At 32.7% G+C, this 12,325-nt stretch overlaps 1 long non-coding RNA gene across 1 annotated transcript; it reads right to left on the reverse strand.

The window, feature by feature from the left end:
• Window positions 1-466: 466 nt before the first annotated feature.
• On the reverse strand, window positions 467-4,753 carry LOC114185071. Its single transcript, XR_003604740.1, has 3 exons — window positions 4,033-4,753; window positions 3,127-3,183; window positions 467-711 (listed from the first exon to the last, which is right to left on the reverse strand). It is a non-coding gene; the product is annotated as an uncharacterized LOC114185071 (long non-coding RNA).
• Between the last annotated feature and the right edge of the window lie 7,572 nt (window positions 4,754-12,325).

The raw sequence follows: 12,325 nt of genomic DNA on the forward strand, positions 1-12,325 counted from the left end.
TCATAGCAGCTGTAGTTATCGAACAAATTCAATTACTATGCATTACAGGTCTGATTTATACCTCAATGCGTATGATCTTCCTCCCCTTTCCTTTAGATTCTTACTTAGTCTTCTTAACAAGCCACAAGGATATGAGATAAGTACATTAACACCAAATTCTATTCAGAGCCTGAAGTTACTTCAACCTCTGGTGGTTCTCACCACCTTCAATAATTCATGACCTTTCTGCAACTTTATAACTATATAACTATACTACATTCCTCTTCCTAACATTTTACTCGCAGTCACCCTCACCCAGGTCTATTTGAAACCTCATAGAGCCATGTTTCATAAAGCCATGCCCCCAAAATATACCAAGAATATAAAACTTTAAAATAACATGGTGGCAAAACTTAAGAAATTAAAAATAAAGGACTAACTTCTTAAAGTCTGAATTCAAACACATTTTTCTTAAGGGTGGCAGAGATGACAGTGTTACGAAGTTCAGTCTTCAAAGTATTTTAAGTTCAGGACTAACATGCATACAAAATATAACAAACTTAATCCCATACAATAGATGGGCGTGTAGGTCCACGTTATTAGTATTTGAAGCACTCCAAAACAACAAGAAAAGAGACTTAGAATAAAGTTTTGTTGATGATACTTGTACGCAATAGTTATCATCATTGTTCCCTCCGCCTCTCATATTGTAATGCGGAAATCACAGCTAACCTAAAAAAATAAAATAAAAACACAATTATATGTACAGAAGTTTAAGTAATTTGTTTCAAATAAAGTAATGAAATTGATGCAATCAAAAGAAATTAGAATTATATTAAACTATTGTGAAGGGGCATACAGCCTCCACCAAAATTAATGTCCTCTGATAATGCGAGAAGCAGTTCTCTGAATCCCGCACATGTAATCCTAACAAAATTGGTAGGTCTTGTTTGTTGTTGTCAAATTAATTGGGACAAACTTAAAACCTACTATGCTATTATGTCTCCAACAGTACGATTTTTCTTGTCGTTCTTAAGGAATCAACATATAAAACCCTATTCTATCCTCAATTATTACATCACAAAATCCTTCATCCACTTAAGTTTTATCTGATTCCTCTTAGCTCTTGTCTACTGAAATAATGAGCTCCTATACTCATTCTCACCCAAGTCATCATTTTCCTCATTGGGCTCGTCCTCTTCTATCACACTTTCAACGACACAAAACAAGATTAGCTGAAAAAGCTATCATCAAATACCAGGTTTGGATTTTAATGAAACTTCTAGTCCTGTGAAGCATTCTACTATTAGAGTTGTTCTCACTTATATGCTGTTTCAGCCAAATGGTCCATTCATCAACTTGACATGAACAATGCTTTTATTCATGATGTTTCCAAGAAGATCTTTACATGCAACAACTGCCTGGTTTTATTTCTCATGATCCTAAGCTTGTTTATAAACTTCATCAAGCTATCTATGGATTAAAACAGCCCCAAGATCATGGTTTAATAAACTCAGTCAAACTTTAACTGCCTTTGGTTTTCAATCCACTAAAAGTGACTCATTTCTTTTTATCAAATTCTGGGACAATTCTACTCTTTTTATACTTGCTTACGTAGACGATATCTCCTAGTTTCAAATCCAGTGATGCACCCCAAGTCCGAACATCTTGAAATTGACCTTCACTTTGTTTGCGATCACAATTCTTGATAGGTTATATATATATTTTATGTCATATGTGATTTATGGTCATGGTTATGGCATTGAGAGATTGTGGTTCTATATGGTTATATGACATTAGTCTTACACATATAAGACCTTAGACACCACTTTTACACCAAAATCTTAAGCCAATGTTGTTATGGGCTTTTATTCTTATATAGTGTTTAACTTTGTCTTTACTATCCAATGTGAGACTTTGACTCACACTTGGACTATTTCCAACAATTCTCAACATCACATTTAGTTGATTCACATTCCAGCCATGTATCAAGATGTCGATATCTTCACCAAACCAATTTCAGGATCTTCCTTTGCTGCTACATATACTACAAATAAACTTATTGTTGTTCATAATCCCACAATAAGTTTAAGGGGGTGTTACCTAATGTAATCTGTATAATTTAACTGATAATTGTTTTATCAGTTATATTCTTCTTTATATAACTCTTATGCTCTTTGTTTTTAATCAATAGAATAATACTTTTCCTCCTGTTGTACTCTTTTCTTTCTTTCTCCTTGTAAGCATTTCTAATTAAGCTCATCGAACAATGGAATACTTATCATGTTTTTGAGACGCAAATAATTTAACAGTATAATGAATATGACTTTTGAAGATATACATATGCAAAGGTTTCAAAGAGCACGTAGAAACATATAAGTTTTTAATTTTGGGTAAAATATGGTCTTGTAATTAATGAATTTTCACTACAAAATAATTTTAAAAAATTAATATTTTTGATGATGTTGAAATAAAAAGAAAGAGAGAAGTTTTTTTCTTTTTTTATCAAAAAAGAATAAATAAATTATAGGAGAACATTTAAGGATGTTCTAACCCTTTTACAAAAAATACACAACTAGTTGAAAGAGAAGAGAAACGTAACAACATGATCATACAAAATAGGATAGTCACCAAAACAAATATAAGTTATTGCAACAAAGGACAAACCTCTTCTACTAGTAAACCCAATCAATTTTATTGTATTAGTTTTAATATATAACTGCAATTAAATTTTAACGAAAATAAATAAATCTCACACTATCATAATAAAAGAAGAATTAAGAGCATAATTATACTTAAAGAAATCTAACTACTCTTTTAAAATTTATGTACACAACGAAAGAAAGTATATAATTTTGGGTGTGGCATTAATCGGAAAGTGTTATCCAATGTAAAATGCAATAGTATCTTTTCAAGTATCGTGAAAAATATAACATTGTCAAAATTTGTGAATGTTCGATGTGATCGTTTTTATTCTGTTCTATTTAGTCATTAATTTAAATTTCTAGTCTTCTATATAAATATATAAAAAAAGAAGAAGAGAAATTACGCTGAAACAAAATATCAAGCAGTGTTAAGATTTATATGCTAAAAGGGAAATGAATTTGCAGTAAGCATGAGATGCAGGGATATATATCCTGTACTTACCAAATGCCTAGAGGAAGAACTCCATAGTCCCATTTGTGAGTATGAGTGATGTATTACCTGAACGTCGGAAAAAAAAAAAAATGGGTACATAAGAAAAACTATCAATCAAAATTTCAAAATTTATATTCTAAAGGGAAGTGAAATTTGTTGTATGCATGACATGCACGAATACATATCTAGTAGTACTTACCAAATGCTACAGGAAGAAGAACTCCAAATTGAGTGCATAGGAAATATATATATATATATATATATATATATATATATATATATATATATATATATATATATATATATATATATATATATATATATATATATATATATATATATATATATCAAAGATTCAGGTTCTTCTATAAGTTAAAAGATTTTACAAATGTAACTTGTATATAAGAAATGGTGAAGCTTAACCTCAAAATTTTCACTTGGGGGTCACCAAATTCATTGGATCCCACAAGGGTTCTAGAACAACCAAAAGAGGTGAAGGACAGTTTCTGCCGGAACCAAAACGTGCTACTCGAGACTTTATAAAAGGAGTGCAAAAGGGTGCAAATGAGAGTAGAAAAAAAAGCCTGCAGCCGAAAACCACAGAGCAAGGATTGTGCGTTCAAGAGTGTGGGTTTTCAGTAGTGTGTGTTTCTCAGAAGTGTGGTTTTTTGTTGGTGGCTAAGGCCACCTCATTCTCTACTCAGTATATATCTAGAAGTATTATTCTCAATAAAGAGGTTTATTTGTCAACAAAAATATGAATACATGTATATATGCAGTGTAAAATGCTATCTCAATCATGTAATCATGGCCTCAGAATCAGGGTTTGAAGTTGCAAGCCACACCTAAAGTGAGTTTAAACAACATGAATAGCTGCAACGTAACCAATACAAGCCTAACGAAAATGAAACTCACGTCTTCATTTAAAGTTGCTGACGGGGCTTGAACTCGTGCAAATTAGGTACATAGGAATATTTCATGTGGGGGCATTCCGTTAAAGTGACTTCATCCAGGGATGGGAATTTCAACTTCAAAGCCCCTGAGCAGATTCCTACTATGCTTGGCAATGATGCAAGTGACATATCTCTGAGTTGCTCAAATGTTATTATCTCTTCATCACTGGATTCGTTATCTTCCTCATCATTCCACACTATTTTCTGTATTGCTTGGCAATCCCGCACGGACATGTCCCTCAGTTGATTTAGACTTTTGGCTGTTGAGGATGTGAACAAATACAGCAATCCATCACATTCAGCAACGTTCAAAGATGTAAGATTTGAAAAACACACTGTGGCTGGCGCAACACTTTTGAGCATAGGGCAGCAAAACACTTCCAATGTTTCTAGTGTTTTAAGTAAGGGTTCTACCCATGACTGCTCTAATCCTATGGAAATCAACTTTTGGAGACTCTTCAAATGCAATCTTTTCAGCTTTGAAAGTACTTTGGTACAATCAGATCTAGGTCTTTGAGAGGAGAATATTTCAGTGAAGGAACTGCAGACCACTTCAAGATTTTGTATGGTGGGTATCTCTTCAAATAATCCACTGGACAATATATCTGACTCCTCATCCTCGTGATAGCACATCAATTTCAGAACTTCTAAATTATGCAGGAGGTGTGCAGCTTTTGTTCCAAACTCTCCTGGTCCAATTGCTCCATGTTCCTAACAAAATTAGAAGCTTTTGTAAGAGTATAAAAAAATACAAGAAAAAGATCATTGAGAAAGAAATAGAACAAAAGTAAAAGAAAAAAAGAGTTATGAAAGGACTACACTCTGAGAAATTGCCCTTGCCTGAAATTGTCCCTGCGCAATTGCCATGGCCTCTTCCTTTTTGAGTGATAATTGCACCAACTTTGGAAAAACCTACCAATTGTTCAAAACATATGATAAATTTCGCACTAATTTATTCATATTGGAGACATGCATGCACAACTGCAGAGGAAATATTTTGGTACCTTTTCAACTGAGAAAGCCGCTTGCTGATCTATTGAAATACAGAGTTGATCCTCTGTATCTGCAAATTCATCACCACCATGCTCAGTTTTAAACAATTTCAACTGATCACAATGATATATATCTAGATGTGTTAGCATTGGCCATTCCAGAGTGTGTTTTCCAGGGTACAAGTACTTGAGCTCTGGCAATTCCCATAGTGTCAATGAGGTTAGACAATGGAAATTGAACTGCTTAGTTTCTCCATTGATGGCTGCATCCGCCTCTGCAAAGATTTCCATCAATGTTGCACAAGCTCTCACATCAAGCTTTACAAGATGATTTGCCATTGATGCTGGAAACAAACTTTTAAGGCTTTGACAGTTAGAAACTGACACTTCTTGCAAGTATTGAAGGCTCAAAATTTCACGAGGATTCAGATTCCAGATGTGCTCCAGATTTGGCAACTGATTTAGAATGAGTTTCTTCAAAGGAAGAGAAATCGGTTTCATATCTGCTGCTGCACCTTTCACATCAAATATTGCCTTCACAGATTCACAGTTGCTTACCTCAATCTTTTTCAGGTTACGAAGGAAACGTAGTAAATAAAAAGGAATGACATTGGAGAGAGATTCACATTTCACCACAGCTAAAGATTTCAAATTGTTGAAACAATTGTTTGTTGGGATTGGAACTACACCAAGCCAAATCTCTTCTAGCTGTGAATAATGATCACCAAATTTTAAATGCTCTACATCGCAAGCAGATTTTTCCACCTGTACGTGCAAAACAATCATTAATTTAGAGACCTTAACATATAAATGGATCAAGAGCGAGCCTGTAATATTCTTACTGAAAGCAATTTTTCACATATTATAGATAATGCATATGCATAATTTTTCAGCTCATAGTAATAATTTTGCACTGTACGGTTCCTTAAAAGAACCAATCAAGCTTGTTGAAACATTAAGCATTCAATTTAGAATTCAAGTAATACAAAATCGTTCACATAACTTTAGCTAACTGCTTAAATTTTTATGATTATTGGTTCTTATTAGAGTATTTGTTAATAGAGCTATATTTCCACCGGCTTATATATAAATATTTTTGTGAGAGAAAAATGAAAAGAGAAATTAAAATTAATTTTTTTTCATCAACTAAATTTAGTTTATGTTAGAATTAGTGGAGAATCATATTATTTCCACTAGCTTAATATATAGGAAATGAAATGTGAGATTATATATATTTACGTTATATATAAATACTTTGCACAAAAATTTATTAGGCGATTTCAATAACTAGAAAACAAAAAGAGAGATAAAAAAGAAAAAGAAGAAATTTTTTATTTTTATTTTGATAGATTTATTTGGTTTATGATTTGAGTGTTTTATAAACACTTGGTTTATAATTTTGTCTTTCAAATAAAAGGTCTGTAGTAATTTGAAAAATATAATTTATTAACTCTGTAGTCAATTCTGTTTATTCTACATTTATATTATTTCTATAAATCTGATTATAGGAAATATTATGTCCTAATAGTTTATGTATAAGATTTTTCTTATATAACTTTCGTATTTTTTTAATTTATTTATAAGCTAATTTTAATATAGGAAGAAACTAGGAAAATTATTTATCTTTTAGTTTTCATTTAGAAATCCTTAAAAGAAGTTTATTTGAACATAGTTAAATAAATAGAAATTAATTGTTCCTATTTTTATAGAAAAAAGAAGTTACATTTTAGTACAAGCAAGGACAGGACTTAACTACATACTTACACTTTAAGCCAAAACTGTTTTTGTACGAAGGGGCAACATTGTGGACAATTATGAAGTCAAGAACTTAGCTTTATCTAGCAACTTAATGTTTTATGCTCTGTTGTTGTGCTCCTTTATGCTGATACAACTAGTCAAATAAATTTGAAGGCACAAATACTTTTACGAAGTCATGTTTGTTTCAAAAGATCAATGACAAAAAATGTTTGTTTCAAAAGATCAATGACAAAAAATGCAGATGGATTTGCAAAACAATCAGATAATTCAATCTCGCCTCAAATAGAAAGATTTGCGTTTATTCATTCCCTTTTTACCATTTTATCCAAAATTTTGTTGCACATATTAACATAGATTATATATATATATATATATATATATATATATATATATATATATATATTATTATATTATTTATTATATATTATTTATATATAATAATATTAATAATATATAAAAATTAAAATATCTATAACTATTTGTAATAATTAAAATATTATTAAAAATATAATAATTAATATATTAAATTATAATAATTAACGATGCATGTAAAATAAATATTATTAATAATTAATATGTTTATAATAATTAATAATAACTGAAATATTGTTAAAAAATAATATATATATATATATATATATAATAATTAATAATAATAAAAATATATAAATATGTATAATAATTAAAATATTGTTAAATTTTAATGTTTTTATCTCATTTAATAATTATTTAATTTTTTTTATCATCAAGGATATTTTGGTAATTTTCAAATTATATCTACTAAAACATTCTTTTAATATATCACTTCACTCAAATCACTCATTAACTTCCATAAAACTTATCTCCAAATTCATTCACTTTATCCTCTAAATTCATTAATGTTGTGTTCGTTTTAAGGAGAGATGAAATGCGAGGAAAGAAATCAGAATTTCTATGATGTTCGCTTAAGGGTATGTGCGCAGATGGTAGAGCGAGTATGCCATCACATTTTTAATCGCGGGTTATATGTGAAGATTTGGTGGGAATGGGTTGGGGTATTACATATTTACCCTTGTCATCTCTCTCACGTGTCATACATGGTATGGATCGGATACGTGGTCAACTGGATCAGATACGTGATGAGGCTGGATCGAATACAGGCAACCTAGATCGAATACCATTTGCGTGGATTGGATACGAGTGCGTGGTGTGGATTGGATACCTTCTATGGGATCGAATACGGTGTGTTTTGTGTCCTTTTCAGATCCGATCTTCCTCCCTCTCGCCATGGCTGCTTGGTTTCATGATGTTTGATTTTTTTTTTTGTGCAGGAGGTGGTCGAACACAACAATGCAGGGGATTCAAGAGGTGTTCTTGCACGAGTTTAAAGGCTTAGGACGTCTTATAACTGTGGTGGCTGACCTATTGTTGTGTTTAAAAAAATTAAGAAATTAATTTACAATACTAATTTAACTAAGGGCTAAATGGTAATTTGATTATTATTTCTAATAGAACATATTTTTTAATCTATCACAAACTTTCAAATCTTTCTCAAACTTTCACAAAAATTACTTCTAAATTTACTCACCATCACTTCTAAATCCCTTAAAAAAAACAACACAAATTTCACTCTTAAATCAACTCAAACCCATCCACTCACTCTCTCTCAATCACTCTCCTCCAAGTGAACACAGCCTAAAGAAAATACACATATTCATCCACTCAAATCCACACAAATCCATCTTTCCACACTCTCCCAAATTCATCTTATGAAGTGAACACAACCTTAAGGTTTACTTATAACAATAAAAATAATTAACCTTCAATATTTTATTGTCAAAGACGAATTAGCCATATTAACTTATAAATTCTTAAAACTAATTATATGTTATAGTCAATGAATATAACTTTTATAAATTCTTAAAACTAATTATATGTTATAGTCGATGAATATAACTTTAAATTTTTTTGAACAACTACATGAAGTGTTTCTCTAAATAAACCGCAGTAAAGGAGGGATACCCTTTACCTATTTAGACTTACAACTAGGGGGTAATCATAGGAAGAGAGCTTTTGGAAAAGGTATGTTACAAGAGATTAGAAAGAAATTATATATGTGGAGAGGAAAGTTTTGTCATTTAAGAGGCATTTTATATGGGGTTGGGTACATGATCATAGGAAGATAGCATGAGTAAATTGAGATAAATTATGTAAGCCAAATCATGAGGATGATTCAGGAGCTAGAGACTTAGAAACTTTCAAAATGGCCTTATATTTCATAACACATAAATGGGAAAACAATAATAATGCAATATATCCCTAAAAAAAGAAAATATTACCTTTCCTTTATTATTTTTAATGTAATATTGGAAGCATTATTAATAATATTTTTTTACTTAGATATCGTATGATTGTAATGGAAAACTTCGTAAATTGACCAGTTAATGCTACAAAATATGATAAATTTTGGTATCCACAAGCCACACCACTGAAATTAGTTAGATATAAAAGAATAGCAATCGAATTGTCAGAATCCTTAGATGTTTTAATGGAAAACTTTGGAACTTTCATGACTCCTTCAGAAAAAGTTTTCATATTGGGACATTTAACTACCTTGACCATTTTTAAACATGGGCATTGCAGAGTGGCGTTCCCCGAATAAAAGCTTACAAGTCTTGGCAATGATTTCAGCTTGATTGATTTGAGTCGTTCAAATACCATCTCAGCACAACCATCTTCATTTTCATGTTTAATAATTTCTTTCATTGATTCACAACTCTTTATGATTAGGGTCTCAAGTTTCACCAAACTTTTGACGGTTGCAGATGTGAATAAATACTCCATCCTTTCACACTGTTAGGGATATATATGTATGCATGGACTTCTGTTATGCAGTCTGTTACGTCTGCATATTTCTGTTATCCATGTATTACTATATATAAACCTTTGTATCCTTCTCCTATGAAACAACATTCATTCTAACAGTTTCTCTTTCATGCTTTCTTCTTCCATCACTTTGCCTAAACCTTACATGGTATCAAAGCTATTTTTTTTTCTTTCCTCATGTCTTCCGCTACTGTTAATTCTGGTGTTTCCCACTCTTCCCCATCTATGGCTTCTTCCCTCAGCCCACACACGTTCAATTCTCCTATTAGCCTCAAACTTGACGAAGATAATTTCTTGATATGGAAACATCAAGTCTTGGCTACTATTGATGGTCTTCAGCTGATGCGGTTTCTTGACGGATCTCCCTCCCCACCAAAATATGTTGATCCTGAGGCGGAAACAAGTGCTACTGTCAACTCGGTTTACCTTCATCATCATCAACAAGATCGTCTCATTGTGGCATGGCTTCTGGCCTCCATGTCAAACACTATGCTCACAAAAATGGTTGGTTTAAACACCTCTCATCAAATCTGGCAAAAGCTCAATGTGTATTACACTAGTCAGTCACGTGCAAGAATCAAGAAATTGAAAACTCAACTCAAAAGCACCAAGAAGGATAAGTCCATTTCCGTGTACGTTCTTGACATCAAGAAACTCGTCGACGCTCTTGCAGCTATTGGTTCACCTATCACAGAAGATGATCACATTGAATACATTCTTGATGGTCTTCCTGAAGATTATGATGGGTTTGTCACCTCTATTTTATCTCGCCATGAACCCTACACCGTAGAAGAAATTGAAGCTTTGCTTCTCGCTCAAGAAGAGTGGTTCGAAAAACATAGGAGCACTGACATTCTTCCACAAGCAAATGTTTCTACATCATCTTGGACCAGTTCATCGCAAGGAAGGGTGTCCGAACGTGGTGGCCGCTCTCGTTCAAGATCCTCGTCTAACCGTGGCGGGCGTTCTTTCCCTTCAAGACAACAATCTCGCCAGCCATGGCAACCCCAACAATCCTCCTCGCAAACTAACAATAGAGTTCAATGCCAACTTTGCTCCAAGTTTGGTCATCTTGTTGCTGAATGTTGGCACAGATTCAATCGTGATTTTCAACCACAGATACAAATGCATAATTCCCAGGTTTCATCTACCAATTCTGACATTTATGATCAACTTTCTAATGTCTCTTGCTTCTCTGATCCTCTATGGTACCCCGATAGTGGGGCCTCACACCATATTACCAATGATACAAATAATTACAACACTAAAACTTCTTACACTGGTTCTGAACAAATCAAATTAGGCAATGGTGCAGGTTTGCAAATCGCTCACATTGGTTCTACAAATCTTTCTACCACTTCGCGTTCTTCTTGCTTTGTTTTAAACAAACTTTTACATGTTCCCACTGTTACGAAAAACTTGTTAAGCGTATCTCAATTTGCTAGAGACAACAAAGTTTTCTTTGAGTTCTTTCCTGACTATTGTTTTGTCAAAAATCAGGAAACCAAGGAGGTTCTTCTCAAAGGAGTTCTTAAAGAAGGCATCTATGTGTTTCCCACCTTGTAACACGCATCAAAGTCTTCTCCAACGTTGTATCATTCCTCTGTCTCTGCGAAGACTAACTCTGTTAAGCTTTGGCACGCTCGCATGGGTCACGCTTCATTCCAAACCATCAAACGCATACTGCATCACTGTAACATCTTTGCCAATACTACTTCTAGTTTTTGCGATTCTTGTGCTGTTTCTAAAATTCATCAATTACCTTATGTTCCATCTCAAACTCAGTATATGCATCCCCTTGAATCAATGTATATGGATATTTGGGGACCTTCCCATGTTTGTTCTATAAATGGTGATCGATACTATCTTTCGTTTGTTGATGCATATTCTAAATATACTTGGATTTACCTTTTGCATGCTAAATCTCAAGTTTTAGATGTCTTTCGAAAATACAAATTATTTGTAGAAAATCAGTTTGACTGTAAAATCAAAGCCTTATAAAGTGATAATGCTCGTGAGTTCTTGCATTTCGACAACTTTCTTGCTTCCTTTGGCATCCACCATCGTTATATTTGTGCACACACACATCAATAAAATGGTAATGTGGAAAGGAAGCATCGCCATATCGTTGAAACTGGTTTAAGTATTCTTGCTCACGCAGGCTTGCCTTTAAAATACTGGAATTACGCTTTTCAAACTGTTGTCTTCATTATTAATAATCCTCCTACATCCACCTTGAACTATAAAACACCTCATGCTATTCTTTATAAGCGTGATTCAAATTACAATATGTTTCGTATCTTTGGTTGTATATGCTACCCCTTGCTTAGACCATATAATAGGAATAAGTTTGACTTCAAATCGCATGTTTGTCTGTTTCTGGGTTACTCTATAAATAAAAAAGGTTTATTTGTTTGCATCCTAGTGGCAAGATATACATTTCTCGTGATGTTCTATTTGATGAATATAAATTTCCATATAAAAGTACAACTAATATTTTTGAAAATTCCTCATTACCATCTCCTGTTTCACCTCACGCACATTCATCCCTTTTACTGCTTCCTACACCCCCGTCTCACTCTCATGAACCCAATGATCACCACCCATCCATTATATCTCAAACTCCTCACCCACTCATTT

This window comes from Vigna unguiculata, chromosome 5 (assembly GCF_004118075.2).
Source record: "Vigna unguiculata cultivar IT97K-499-35 chromosome 5, ASM411807v1, whole genome shotgun sequence".
NCBI lineage: Eukaryota > Viridiplantae > Streptophyta > Magnoliopsida > Fabales > Fabaceae > Vigna > Vigna unguiculata.